The 13,600-nt window shown below is 36.1% G+C and overlaps 1 long non-coding RNA gene across 1 annotated transcript; it reads left to right on the forward strand.

The window, feature by feature from the left end:
- Positions 1-10,968: 10,968 nt before the first annotated feature.
- Positions 10,969-12,861, forward strand: LOC147479312 (uncharacterized). Its single transcript, XR_015206586.1, has 2 exons — positions 10,969-11,685; positions 11,810-12,861. It is a non-coding gene; the product is annotated as an uncharacterized LOC147479312 (long non-coding RNA).
- Positions 12,862-13,600: the final 739 nt, after the last annotated feature.

The raw sequence follows: 13,600 nt of genomic DNA on the forward strand, positions 1-13,600 counted from the left end.
TACATGAACTAGTTGGTTTCCTGGGCCTCCAGTCGGTATTGACTATTGAAGAATTGAGCTGTCACTTTATGGGCCCCTGTAGCAAAAAAAAATTTCAAACGAAGTCCAAATCCAACCCTTTCGGTACTCTAAACTCCAGTTCACAATTTCAACATATTACTCGTCACTGGACCCACGCTCATAACTTCAAACAACTAGATGGGCCATTATATTACTGCTTGGTGGGCTACCAAACCAACCTCCATAACAGCAACTGGATCTCTTCTCATCTCATATAAGCCTTCTTTCTCTTTTCCTATTATCACGACACGTATCAACGACCACATTATCAAAGGTAGAGCAATCGATTTAACAGTCAAGTCAAAAAAAGACAGTACCCTGACTTTCTATCATCTTCCAATTAAAGGTGGCATGATTTATATTATTTTTTGGTAAAAGGTGGCATGATTTATATTATTTTTTGGTAAAAGGTGGCATGATTTAATAAACTAATCTGAAAGGAAGTCTTCTTTATCTGAAAGCACAAAGACAGCCAATCACCAGATAAAGAAGATGATGCTCTTCAAGTAAAACGATGCATGCCAGCATGATGAGAATTGAGAAGAAAGGGTCATCAAATTGGTCTGACCTCTACTTGCTTATTAGTCTACAAAGTAGGGAGGGAAAAATGTGAATCTACTGTAGTGTTTTGTATTTTGTTCAATAAATCACCATATAGTGGTTGATTAATTCAAAACGATAAATGATGTATATTGTTTGTTTTGTTGACGTTTTTTTCTTCCATGTTTTCTAGAACAAATGGTTGTTTTTACCAAATAAAAAATAGACTGACCTGGTAGTCTTGGGAACGTCATATTGGGGGGTCCAGAGTCCAGAGAGCTAGGCACAGACCAGTCTTACAACACATACGCTCGTAGCCTTACAAAGTATAGAACTTTAGACAGTCTGACCACTTACACGAGTCCAGCAGAAGAGATAACCAACTTGTCAAGTTTCTGGACTTCCATCCAGAAAAAAAAGCAACAACTGAGTACTGTGGGGTAAAATGCATGTGTAGACAGGGTCAGATTCTCTCTCTATCTTCCCCATTATGGAAAGCGTGGCATGAGATAAAGGTCTTTTGTCCAAAAACGGAATGACCCTTTGTGGGGTTAAGTGGGTCCCAAACTATTGTGGGCGCAAAAATAACGGCTCCACATTAGTGGACGACTAATGCTAGGAAGCAAAAAGCAACTCCACAACAAGCAACTCTGATTGTAAAGTTTACCATCGAAAAAAAAAAAACTCTGGGAAAAAGAATTGCACCAATGCCAGCTGATGGCAATGCATAGTTTGTTTCACCTCGAATTGTTAGAAACGTTTGAACAAGTGCATACAAACAGAGTCTGTACAGAGTTACAGACACAGTACGTGCTTTCTTTTGGTTGACCAAATAACTGAACTACAAAAGTTTTTCGGACTACATATTTGGATTTTGATAAATTTTCAGTGTAGCAATTAAGGTTTATGCAAACTTTCAAAATGTTCCTCACCATTCAACGATTCGAGATTGGAGGGTAGTTGACAACTTGACAGTGAATTGAGAAGTTTTACTATTGGATCGAGATGCCCTCTTCCAGCTAGTTGTCGAGCTTGAGTCTAATACCACGTTAGTAGCATCAAAATACGGATATATTATGGTGGCAGGATTAGGCCGGTTTATTCAAAATTTTTCGCAAGTGCATAAACAAATGACCACTTTTTTACGATCAATTCTTGAAGTTGTGTAGTGTTACAAGTTTATTACACTTATGTGTGATACGTCGTTAAGGGGGCTGTACTGTGTTACTCTTTCATGCGTTAGAGCAAGTCTAATGGGGAGCTGCTAAATAGAGATGCTAAAAGGTGCCACCTAAGCTCTTTTAGCAGTTTTGCAAACTAGCCAAATCAAATTTGTCGTGTGAAAACTTAAAAGCAGTTCAAATTGAGGTTTTGAAGTTGAAGTATCAAATTGATATAGACGGCAGAAAGTGTGCCGTCTGTTCAATATTTTATAAACTTAAGTTGAAAGTTAAAGCATAATGGTTGAAAGTGTGCCGTCCGTCGAAATTTAACATACAGATTGCAAAATTCTATTGTCCGTCTTCCGGAACATAATTCTGGCAGCTGCTTGACAAAGCCACAAATTTAACTGGATTTATCACACCAGCCAAATTTAAAACCCTAGACCTATTGGAATGACATTTTAGTGTTTGGGGTGCTATATGACCTTTAGCAACCCCATACAACACCCTATTGGATTTGCTCTGAGAGCACACTAGCAAAAGCATGAGAATTTTTGTTAGAATTTTGGGTTTTTTAGGTTTTGGTCCTCCTAATAATAGGGTAATTAGGCTTTGGTCCAACAATGATCGATTATCATGTTTTGGTCCTCCTAACTATGAGTTGACCTTGAGTTGACTTGGTTGACCAACGATGGACGTCTGCCCATCTCACATATTTTTCTATTACCCACAATACCCTTATGAGGTCAATGTTGACCGAGTTGGCCATCTCCAATTTTGTAGTTTGACGCCAATTCGACGGTATGTGATGAGACATGTGGTCTATTTTTAACGGGTAAGATCATCTAGATCTTGGCCGTTGTTATCAAAACACGTGTTAACTGTGGATCTCGATAAAATTGGCGGGAATACACTCACTAACTCACGCCATTTATCTTCTTTCATTCTCTCTCATTTATGTTTCTCATTTCTCTGTTCTATCATTTTCCACACAGAGAGAATGACAGTGTTAACAATCTCTAATTGACGTAGTTTGGATCTTCGAAGGAAAGAGCAAACTTGGTTAGGAGTTGGAGTTTTATATATTAAAAAAAAAACTTGGTTAGGAGTTGGAGTTTTATATATATAAAAAAAAAAGCAAACTTGGTTAGGTACGTTGTCAATGCTCCTTCTTTTGCATGTTTAATTTGCATGTCAATGATTGTTTTGAATATTTAAACCCTAATAACGTTTAGTTAGGTCATAAATATTACGTATTTTTTTATTCCAATGGATTAGACCTTTTTTGTCTGTTGGTTATGTTATTTAATTTAAAATGAGGGATTCTCCATGTTGTTGCCATTAAATAATTATTTAAGAATAGTGGATTTGTATTTCAGTTTGTATTTTATTGATGTTTATGTCCATTCCTTATTATATAAAATGTTGTGTTTTGGCTTTGGTTCAGTCATGTGGTATGGTAAAAGAAAATTTGTTGTTCATTTGGGAGGTTCATGGAAAAAAAACTATGCCTGGTTTATTTGGTTTGGAGGAGTACTCTGGTGGATTGAGGAGAGTATATTCAGTAGAAGAAGATGAGTTGAATTGGATGGAATTCATCAAGGAAATTAGGATGTTTGTTCTCAGGAAAAAGGTGTCATCTGTTCAATGCATTTTAGCAAGGTATTTGTGTCCACTGAGTACTGACAAACAACTTATGGATATGTGAGAGAACATAATGGTTGAAAGTGACAATAAATTCTGTTTCGGCAATAACTTGCTTCAACACAACTAGAACAAATGATAAAAAACGCACTAAGAAATAGAGGAAATTGATGTTGGGGGAGATGAAACTGAACCAAGATAATGGCTGCCTACGTACCCAAGATCTAATATCTAGGGATCAAGTTTCAACGTAGTTCCTTGTTGTGAGAGAGAATGTTTTTTATAGATTGGTAGAGATTGAGTCTTAAGAGGACTGTGTTTGTTTGTCAAAAGAATTGTTATCTCTTTGAACTTTTATCCTTATACTTCTACAATAATGAACCTTGACATATTCTTAAATAGACTAGTTATCGGGTGTAGCTAGGATTAAGCCTTTGGGCTAGATCCGTGGGCTTAATGAGCCACAAAGTGGGGGCCTATACAAATTCTATCTGTTTGTGTCTTATGATTACCAGAATGTGCAAGGAATAACCTAAGATTGGGAGACAAACCTTAGGGTCATGGGTGTATGTCCTTCAATGCCCACACATGAACCTAATTTAATGCCCACACATGAGTCCACACTTAATTCAAGTCCACCAATTGATGAGTCTAGTTCAGTTCCTTCACATCATCCAAGCCCATCTCTCTCATCTTTGACTTGATCGACCATGCCAAATGACGAGTCAAGTGAAAATGTCATTGTAGACTTAACCACTTCATAGCCTATGCCAAATGATGAGTCAACTAGAAATGTCATTGTAGACTTAACCACTTCAAAACAACCTATTCTGACACAAAAAACCAAATGCAAAACTTCCTAGAAGAGTAGTATTGCTAAAAGATGGGATTCCAAAGACTTTTTTACAAAGCATGTCTAATTTCTCAAATTTTGAAAGTCAGAGTGATGAAGATGATGTTGAACCAATTCTAGAAGCAAGTGATGAATCATTGGATGAAGGATTTAAGGATGATCGGGGAGATTGGCTTTGAAAGTCAAAGTGAGGATGGAGATGGTGTGGAAGAAACTGTTGTTGATCAACAAGTTGTTGGGAGTAGTCAACCATGTGTGGAAGAAGTTCTTTCTCAATTCAATGATTTGTTTGAGAGTGGTGAGACATTTGAGCATGATGTTGAACATGGAAACAATGATATATTCTTTGGTGGTAGCTCAGATGATGAAAATGATAGACAGTTTGAAGTGGTTGCTAGATTTGGCCCTTGTAGTCAAGATACATTTAATTTGGGTGATCCTAAATATGAGAAAGAAGATGAGAATTGGGATCCTGTTGATGTACATTCAAGTGAAACTTCAGAAGGTTCACTAGTGTCAGATAATGAAGAAGAAGATACTGAGATGAACAATTTTGTGATATCAACAAGAAATTGCTATGTGGAAGAAGATACTGAGAGGACTGATAACCCAGAAGCAACAGTCTCCAAAAAGAACTTGAAATTGAAAACAAATATGGAATGGAGACACATTGGAGAGTGTAGACAATTTATAAAAGATATGGCAGTCTCACACAGGTTTAGTTTCAAACAGAAGAAGAATGATAAGGAAAGGTATTTTGTGATTTGTAAAGATAAAGACTGCAAGTGGTTTGTGAAATGTAGCAAGAAGATAAATGAGCTTACAGTGAAACTCAAGAAATATAATAACATCCATCTTGTGAAGCTGATGAGGAAAACAAAGTTGTGCAAGCCAAAGCTCCTTGGGTTGCTAATGAATTGGAAGCATTTGCAAGGGCCCATCCAACCTTTGCTCCAGTTGACTTGTTTAATGAGATATATCGTGAGTATGGTGTACACATATCTTATTGGACTGCTTGGAGAGCAAGGATCATGTTACTAGAGAAAATGCATGGTAATTATGAAGAAGGGTACATGGTGATTTCAGAAATGAAAAAACAAATTTTGGAAATGAATGAAAGCAACATTGTAAAGTGGTACAAGGATTCTGTAGATGAGTTTGTGGGTTTCTTTGTTGCATACGTTACAAGACATCATTAGATGGGTTTGTGAAGGGGTGTAGGCCAATCATTGGACTTGATGGTTGCTTTCTTAAGGGCAAGTATGGGGGGATGTTGTCTTAGTGCCATAGGAATGGATGCAATGAATGACATTTTTCCACTTGCTATCTTTATATGTAGGGGTGAGAATAAGTTTATCTGGAACAAGATGCTGAGCTTACTTGAGCCCCACTTGAACAAACATCCAGCAGGACAGCTCACTTTTATATCTGATTGGCAGAAGGGTCTCATTGATTGTGTTGCAACTAACTTCCCATATGCATATCACAGGTATATTACATCATATATTTAAACTTTATTTTCTCATATTATAGTCTATATTCACACCATTAGGTCACCTCAATCACAAGTTCTGTTTAAGACATATGTACAAGAATTTTAAGACTGCCTTTAAAGGTCATTATTTGGAGAGTTTATGTTGGGAAGTAGCTAAAACATATAGGATAACTACACATAAGGCATTTATAGATTCAATAGAGCAGGCAGACAAGGATGCCAAAAATTGTTGGAGAAGGAATTTAGGAAGACATGGGCTAGATCATATTTTGATATAACACCAAAGACTGATGCTGTCACAAGTAACTATTGTGAATCTTTTAATTCTTGGATCCTTAAGATCAGAGACAAGCCACTGATACAGTTTGTGGACAATTATACATTGACAATTATGTCACATATGTATGATAGAAAAGAGATAGGTGATGGACTAAGTGAGGGTGATTTGGTACCTGCTGTACAAGGTGTAATTAAAAAGTTGGAAGCCAAGTATCTTAGGTATAAGATTTCAGGAGTTGCACCAAATGAGTTTTTGGCTACCAATACCAAGAATGGGAAGACCTTTCTTGTGCATATTACTGATATGACATGTGAATGCATTGTGTGGCAAATGATAGGGATACCTTGTGTCCATGCAATAGCTGTGATAAGACCAAGAAGACCAAAGAAGGAGAGTTGGGCCAAGTAAGTTGTTATGTTAATGTAAATTATTTTGTTTTATAATATTTCATATTATCTTCTTATATTTTGTATATTTTTTAGGTATTGCAGTCATTACTATACTGCGGAGTCATTTAGAGCAACTTATGCAGGTTATATCTATCCAATTGCCAATAAAGAACACTGGGACAAAGTTGTTATCTGAATCTACACTGTTTTATTTATTTGTTATCTAAATGAATATGATTTTTATTTTATTTTTTTTATAAACAAATTAAACCTAAGAATGTTGTACTACCTCCTCCAAATGAGAGAAGACAAGGGAGGCCAAAGAAACAAAGGATAAGGGGAAATGATGAAGAAAAGGCTAGTGGCAAAAGAAAATGTGGTGAAGTAGGACATAACACAAGAACTTGCAAGAAAACTCCAAAGGAGACAAGCTCATCACCAAGCAGAAGAGGTAACTTTATTGGGGCCCTAACATGTTTGTTTCTATTCTATTGGGATTTTGTCTGTTTTCTATTTTCAAAGGAGACCAAAACCAACACACATATCCATGTCTGTTTTAAAATTTGTCTATTTTCCAAGACTAGACTAGACTAGACATATAAGCATGGTCTGTTTTCAAAACTTGTCTGTTTTCTAAGACTAGACTTGACTTTGGGATATAAAACCAACATATTATTTTCATACCTCTCACACATTTCTCACTTCTCTCGTTTCCACTTCTCTCACACACATATCAATGGGAAAGGGAAAGCATAAGGTAAAGGTAAAGGACTTGGCATTGTTGGACTGGTACCCACCCCACTTAAAAGATCTTATCCTTCCTGGTGTTTACAACAATTTCTCTGCCAAACAAGCTGAAATCTATAGACAATTCATAAACCTTAATCCAAAGTGTTCACACAAAATGGTGCTGGATCACATGGTTGAGCTGAACTAGGAGAAAAATCATGGATCTAAAGGGAGGAGGAATACCTTCATGGTGGTGAACACCAGAACAATCCAAAGAAAGTTGTTGTGCAAGCCTTAAAGGCTAAGGGATTTGTGCTCCCAAAATTGAAGTAGTGTTTATGTTTGTGATCAACTAGGTCTATGCTAAGTAAGGTCTATTAAGTTTATGTTTGAGTGAAAAATGTTTGAGTGATGAATGTTGTTGTAGAGGTCTATTATGTATAGGGTACTACGGTATGTTTTAATGTTATTATGATATGTTAGTATGAAGAATGTTTGAGGGAACTGTCCTGTTAATTTGGATTGTGTTTCAATGAAATTATGTTTAACTGATTGTCATCTATTTTAAATTATGATTGCATCAATGAATGTTTCTTAAATCTTTGATTAGTCAAACAAAAGGCTTAAAATGGAGGGCAAGAAGAAGAGCATGATCAGCACAACCAAGCTGAGCAGTAGCAAGAGCACCAAGAGCATCAGGAGAATAACGCTAATCAACAAGATGTTGGGCAACAAGTGCCAAGAGCTAGGAAAGGGGGGAGAGCACCTAGGGGAAGCAGACCACCAAGGGGAAAAAGAGGATCAAGGGGGTTTCATTACTGGTTTGGTGGAGAGGATGATGGTGGTGGTCATGTTTAGACACCAAGTACACCAGGGAATACATCTACTCCTTGCCTCTATGAGCCTTTAAGTCAAACCCAGTGAGATCACTCACATCACAAGATGTTGGAGTGTTATTTTGTTTGTTTTTTTTGTTTTCAAGAATCTTATCACAATGGTCTGTTGGAGTGTTATGGTTTTTGTGTTTTTTGTGTTGAAGAATCTTCTATAGTACAGTGCTATGTTTTGATATATAAAAACACCTTGTGTTATGTAATGTTTCTATTAGAAAGACGTACTATTTAAAAACAGACAACTTTATTTATAGGGTATGAATAGAGTACTTGATAGCACTACATCCATACATATTACACCCACAGTAGAACACACAAAGTACTTGATAGCACTACATCCACACAGATTACACCTACAGTAGATTACACTATATTTAGTACAGCTTACACATAACACTCTTTCTCACAACTCTCACGCACTCTTGACACAAGTATTAGGAAGATGACAACCAGTGCACAACTCACACTCTTCACAAACTTCAACTTGTTCCTTGCAGAGGTTACAAACTTGGTGGTATACCTCTTTGTCGAAGTATATCCATTTCACAAACTTACAACTAGGACAAGAACACTTTAGATACTTGAATTGTCTAGTTCCTTGATTCGTGTGACCTAACACAACTCTCATAAAGCCACAACAAGGTGCATAATCACAGTGAATGCCAAAGTATGAACATGTTGAAGCATAATGACCCTCTTCATAACACAATTGACAAATCTGCAAAACAGTAAACATCAATTAGCTTTTGGTGCAGGTGCCGACTAGCAAAGTCGGTAAAACTTTTGGGTGATGATACCAGAGGTCTGGGGCTCGAACCCCACCAGCATCAAATAGTTACTGATCTCATTTAAAAACAGGCTTATCAAAAAAAAAACTTTTGGTCATTCTGTTAATATCATCGTTTAGGTTTTAGTCCTTCTAAACTAACCTAACTTTACCTTAATTAGGAGCGGCAACAATTGCAACAACCTCACTTCTACCCATCTTCTCCCCTCTTTTCTATTACCCTTTTAGGATTGAATGGACAACCTTACTTATAGGATTGAATTCCAACGGTTAGTTTAGAAATTAGAAAATTGAATTTAATTTCCTGGTGTAATTGAATTCCAACGGCTACTTGTCCAGATTTTGACACGAGTCTTATATTTTTTATTCAAAAACCAATAAGTCACGTGTAAGGCACGTCAAGGGTATTGTGGATAATAGCAAAATATATGAGATGGGCGGACCCCCATCGTTGGTCAACCAAGTCAACTCACGGTTAGGAGGACCAAAACTTAATAATCGATCATTGTTGGACCAAAGTCTAATTATCCTATTATTAGGAGGACCAAAACCTAAAAACCCCTAAAACTTTATACCTTTACCAATGCACAATTGCACATAGTCGATCCCCATCAAATCTCAAGCGTAAGTGGAGCCAGTTTGGCTAGAGGATCAAGTACGATAGGGTGATGCCACGTACTATATTATCTTGCATTAGCAACCCCATCAGTTGATTACCCTATCAGGTATCGACAAATAGAAATGAGATAAGGTATATGCGATGGGGGTTGCTTTGAAGTTTGAACGCACTTTCTTCTCCATGCTTCCTGGCAAGTTGCATATCTGACGCCAATCAAGTTGCATTCCTGCCTTATTTGGATAATTTTCTCTTTTTTATTGTCGTATCGGGAGAACTAAGAAATATACATATGTCACTCTATTTTACCTTTTTACCATTCTGGGAATGAATTAAAGGAAAGTAATAAAAGAAGAAAGGTCCCGATCGAGAAGAAAAAGACAAAAAAATTGTCACTATAGAGTATAGAGCACACTGGCATACAAGATGGGATTGGAATTGCCACCTTAACATTCCGCTAATGGATGTTAGCCTACGTGTTAAGGGATGACTAAAACGTAATGAAAGTGAAAGTGTGGTGGGATTGGAATTGCCACCTTAACATTCCTCTAATGGATAGAACTAAAACGCATGGCCCAGCAAAAAATAAACGTCCGAAGTCAATTGTGATTGGTTGATAAAAATAAAATAACAATTCAAACTCTCTTTTTATCTTTTCTCTCCTATTTTCTCTCTCTAAACCAACCAATCACAATCAACTTCGGATGGTTTTTTTTGTGGTGGGTCATGTGGTGTAGTCGCTCCCATAGATGTCTTAACGTGTTTAAAGGATGACTAAAACGGCAATGAAAGTGAAAGTGTCAGCGAATGCAAACCAAAGTTATCCAAATAGCGAGTCGCAATAATAGGTCTACAAAATAAATTCTATAACACTATTAAAAAAAAGTCTTAAAAATTATTCAAAAAATGCTAAAAAAAAAAAACAAATTTGTAGTACAAGTTTGTAGTACTTTATTTTCTGATGATTCATACAGTAAACAATTAATGTACTCGGTCTCCTTATCACTAAATCCCTAACCGAATACTATTGATTTGAATAGAAATACACTGTACACAATATTTGGTCATCTAATTAAGGGGGCTAGGGACACTCCGATTATTAACACACATAATGTGGAGAAGTTTCTCCCTATTTTGCTGGGAACAATTTATTGTTAGAATATCTTTTTATTGAATTCATTGTTCATTGTAAGAAGACTAGGAGAGTTAGGGTCTGTTTAGAGTTCCTGAGCAGGAATATTCCTCTAAGATAGAAGACCCTAAATGCTGAGTTTGATATCTTTTTTTTTAACCAAAATTATATTTGGTTGAATAAGGAAAAAAAAATCATACAAAAATGGTAGGGGACAAGCAGCCTTTTTTTTTTTTTTTTTTTTGACCTCCTAAATAATCATTTAGCTCAAGACAAAAAAAAAAAAAAAAAAAAAAAAACAAAAAATATGGAAAAAGGAAAAATGGGTAGAAGATAAATAAATACAAATATACAGTAGAGCACTCAAAGAAACTTAAACACGGGAAATAAACGGTAGTTTGTTGAGAAGGTCATGGACTGTCCTTTGAGTGTTTCTAACTCGTGAGAAAACGGTTACAACTAGCAGTACATGCAACAGGCACGGTTCAAGTACCCCTTTATTCTCCATTTCAACAACTTTGCTTTCTATAAATAGGGATGTTGAGGGCAGATCTATAGTATACAATCCCAAAACCATTTATCCTTCACCCCTTCTGTCTCCTCCTTTTTAGTTCAAGTTTTCTCCCTTCTTATCTACAACTAGAATAGGAAATACTAATAATAAGAGGAAGCACTGGTGATGTTGTTGACAGAAGATAGAGAGCACAGATGATGATGTGCAGGGTGTTTGCATCTCACTCCTTTGTGCTCTCTATGCTTCTGTCATCATCTTCAGCCCCTCACCCTGTACTACTCTTTATACTATACAAGAATTCTATTTTGCGCTTTTCTATTCTCATTACTTCACTTAAATTCAAACAACCTGTCGATTAGAAATCCTACCCACATCTTTTATTTTATCTTATGTTTCCCCTCCTTTGCAGGCACAGCCTTTGGGGTTTTGTTTTACTTTTGCTTCTTGATTTGCAGGTTCCTTGTGTTGTGGAGTTCCTTTAATTTATTAGCAGGCTACTGGTTATATACTTTATTTTGTTTTTTTGCTAATCCCCAGCTGGTTTCTGGTTTCTTTTTGCAGCATATATAGGGTACTTCGTTAACAAAATTGTATGGCTTATTCATGTGATTGATATTTGTTTCTGCCTTAGGATTATTAGTTTATTTTGTTATTCCATCACACAATCAGTTGTTCCCTTGTGAAATTTATCAAAGTTTTTCCCCTTTTGTGCAGGTCAAATCGCAAAGAGCCAATAAAACCTCTTATTTTTTCGGATTCTTTGACATAGGATAATGGTTTAATGCGGTATTTGGCCTCATGAATTTGCATGTTCTTTTATATACATAAGCACTGTTGAATAATCCAAATGTAATGTACCTAATTGGCTGCTGCAAACTTAAATCTGAGCTTGATTATACTTCCGTTCATACATTTGGCATTTCTATTTGTATCTTGTAATTTGTTAGGTTGTCAGTTATGCAGGTACTGTTTCCTTACCTACCTGATAAACGTAATTGAAACTTCTGTAATTGAATTGCTTTAGGCATCACACATACACAGCAATTGATCAGTTGTTCCCTTGTTCGAAATTATCACATCATGAGTACATTCTCCTTCTGTAGGATATGTATGAGTTAAATCTTCTCGAGTCAGTATTATATGATATTAAAGAACCTAATCTGCTATATCTTAGTTGTGCTTGAAGCAATTGCATTGGATTGAACTATTAACTTTCTCACCAACATGGAAACCACACCATGGAGCGAGATGGTCATGCTCAGTTGTTTTTAACCTTTTAAGTAAAAGAAAATACCTAAACTAATAAGTTCTAGTATACTTGCAGTTACAATACACATGTTTACTTCCTTTTTTCTTCCTCTGTATAATGACGTACCATAGTTGTCCTAGTTCCTGAAGTTAAATTTTCAATTCATTCCCCCTACCCCCACCACTCTTTTAACACTGATTATATGCCTAATAATTTTATGTTTAGTGTGGACTGTGTAGGCTTTAGAAACTTTTCTTGGAGGCATTGTAATAGAGGCCTGCATTGCACATCATGAAGGATCCTGAGGGCACGAGTCTGATGGGGGCACATCTCAGCTTAAGAATTTTGTGTTGCAACCTTCACGAAAAATGTACCTGGTAACCAACAAACAAGGCGTGAGGAGAATTTATTTGTTATTGGATTATTTAGTCTGTTCATGTGTTTGGAATTTCCATACAAATATTGTAAAACAGATATATATTCATACATACATATATACAATCGTGGTATATTGGTATGTTCGTGCCTTCCAATTCTTGTTTTGTTAAAATGATATATATATATATATATATACATCAGTTGTGGTAAACGCTATTAGTGTGCAATCTGTGCTCTAAATCTTATTTGTCATTGCTGTATATCTACCGAACCTTAGGAGATGCCGCATGCATGTTATCGCTTGGATTACAAGCTTCTTTGGTTCAAATTAATGCCACCTATATTCGCTATACTAATCTAAGTCCAGGCCACTTATGTCCATCAAATACTGTTTGTACATGCAGTGATACAGCATATATAAAGATAGAGGAATACTAAGACTTGAATCTTTGCAAGGGTGTCTTTCCATGCTTATTCCAACTGAAACGTTGCGCTTAGGATGGAAATGATGCTAGCTTCCTATATAGTTTTGATCCTTTTTTTCTTCGAGGAAAACAAAAATACAGGAAAGTGATATGGTGCTTAAATGACCATATTCCATAAGTAGATGAATGATATCTAAATAAATTGTCCACTGAGTGTAGTATGAGAATTCAGGTGTTCCATACATTATGATGATTCAGATGGACTAATATGAATTTACATTGTTAAGTTCACTACCAATATTGTGAATTCACCGAATGAAGTAGAAGGCATGAATTGCGTCAAACTTCCTGATAAATGATATTAGAGTCTGAGCGAATTAGATAATATGTTTCACAAAAATTTCCCTTTATTTTTTTTATTTTTTTGCTAAGTGAGCTAAGATTTGTATTGAG

Source organism: Coptis chinensis, chromosome 8 (assembly GCF_015680905.1).
Source record: "Coptis chinensis isolate HL-2020 chromosome 8, ASM1568090v1, whole genome shotgun sequence".
Taxonomy (NCBI): domain Eukaryota; kingdom Viridiplantae; phylum Streptophyta; class Magnoliopsida; order Ranunculales; family Ranunculaceae; genus Coptis; species Coptis chinensis.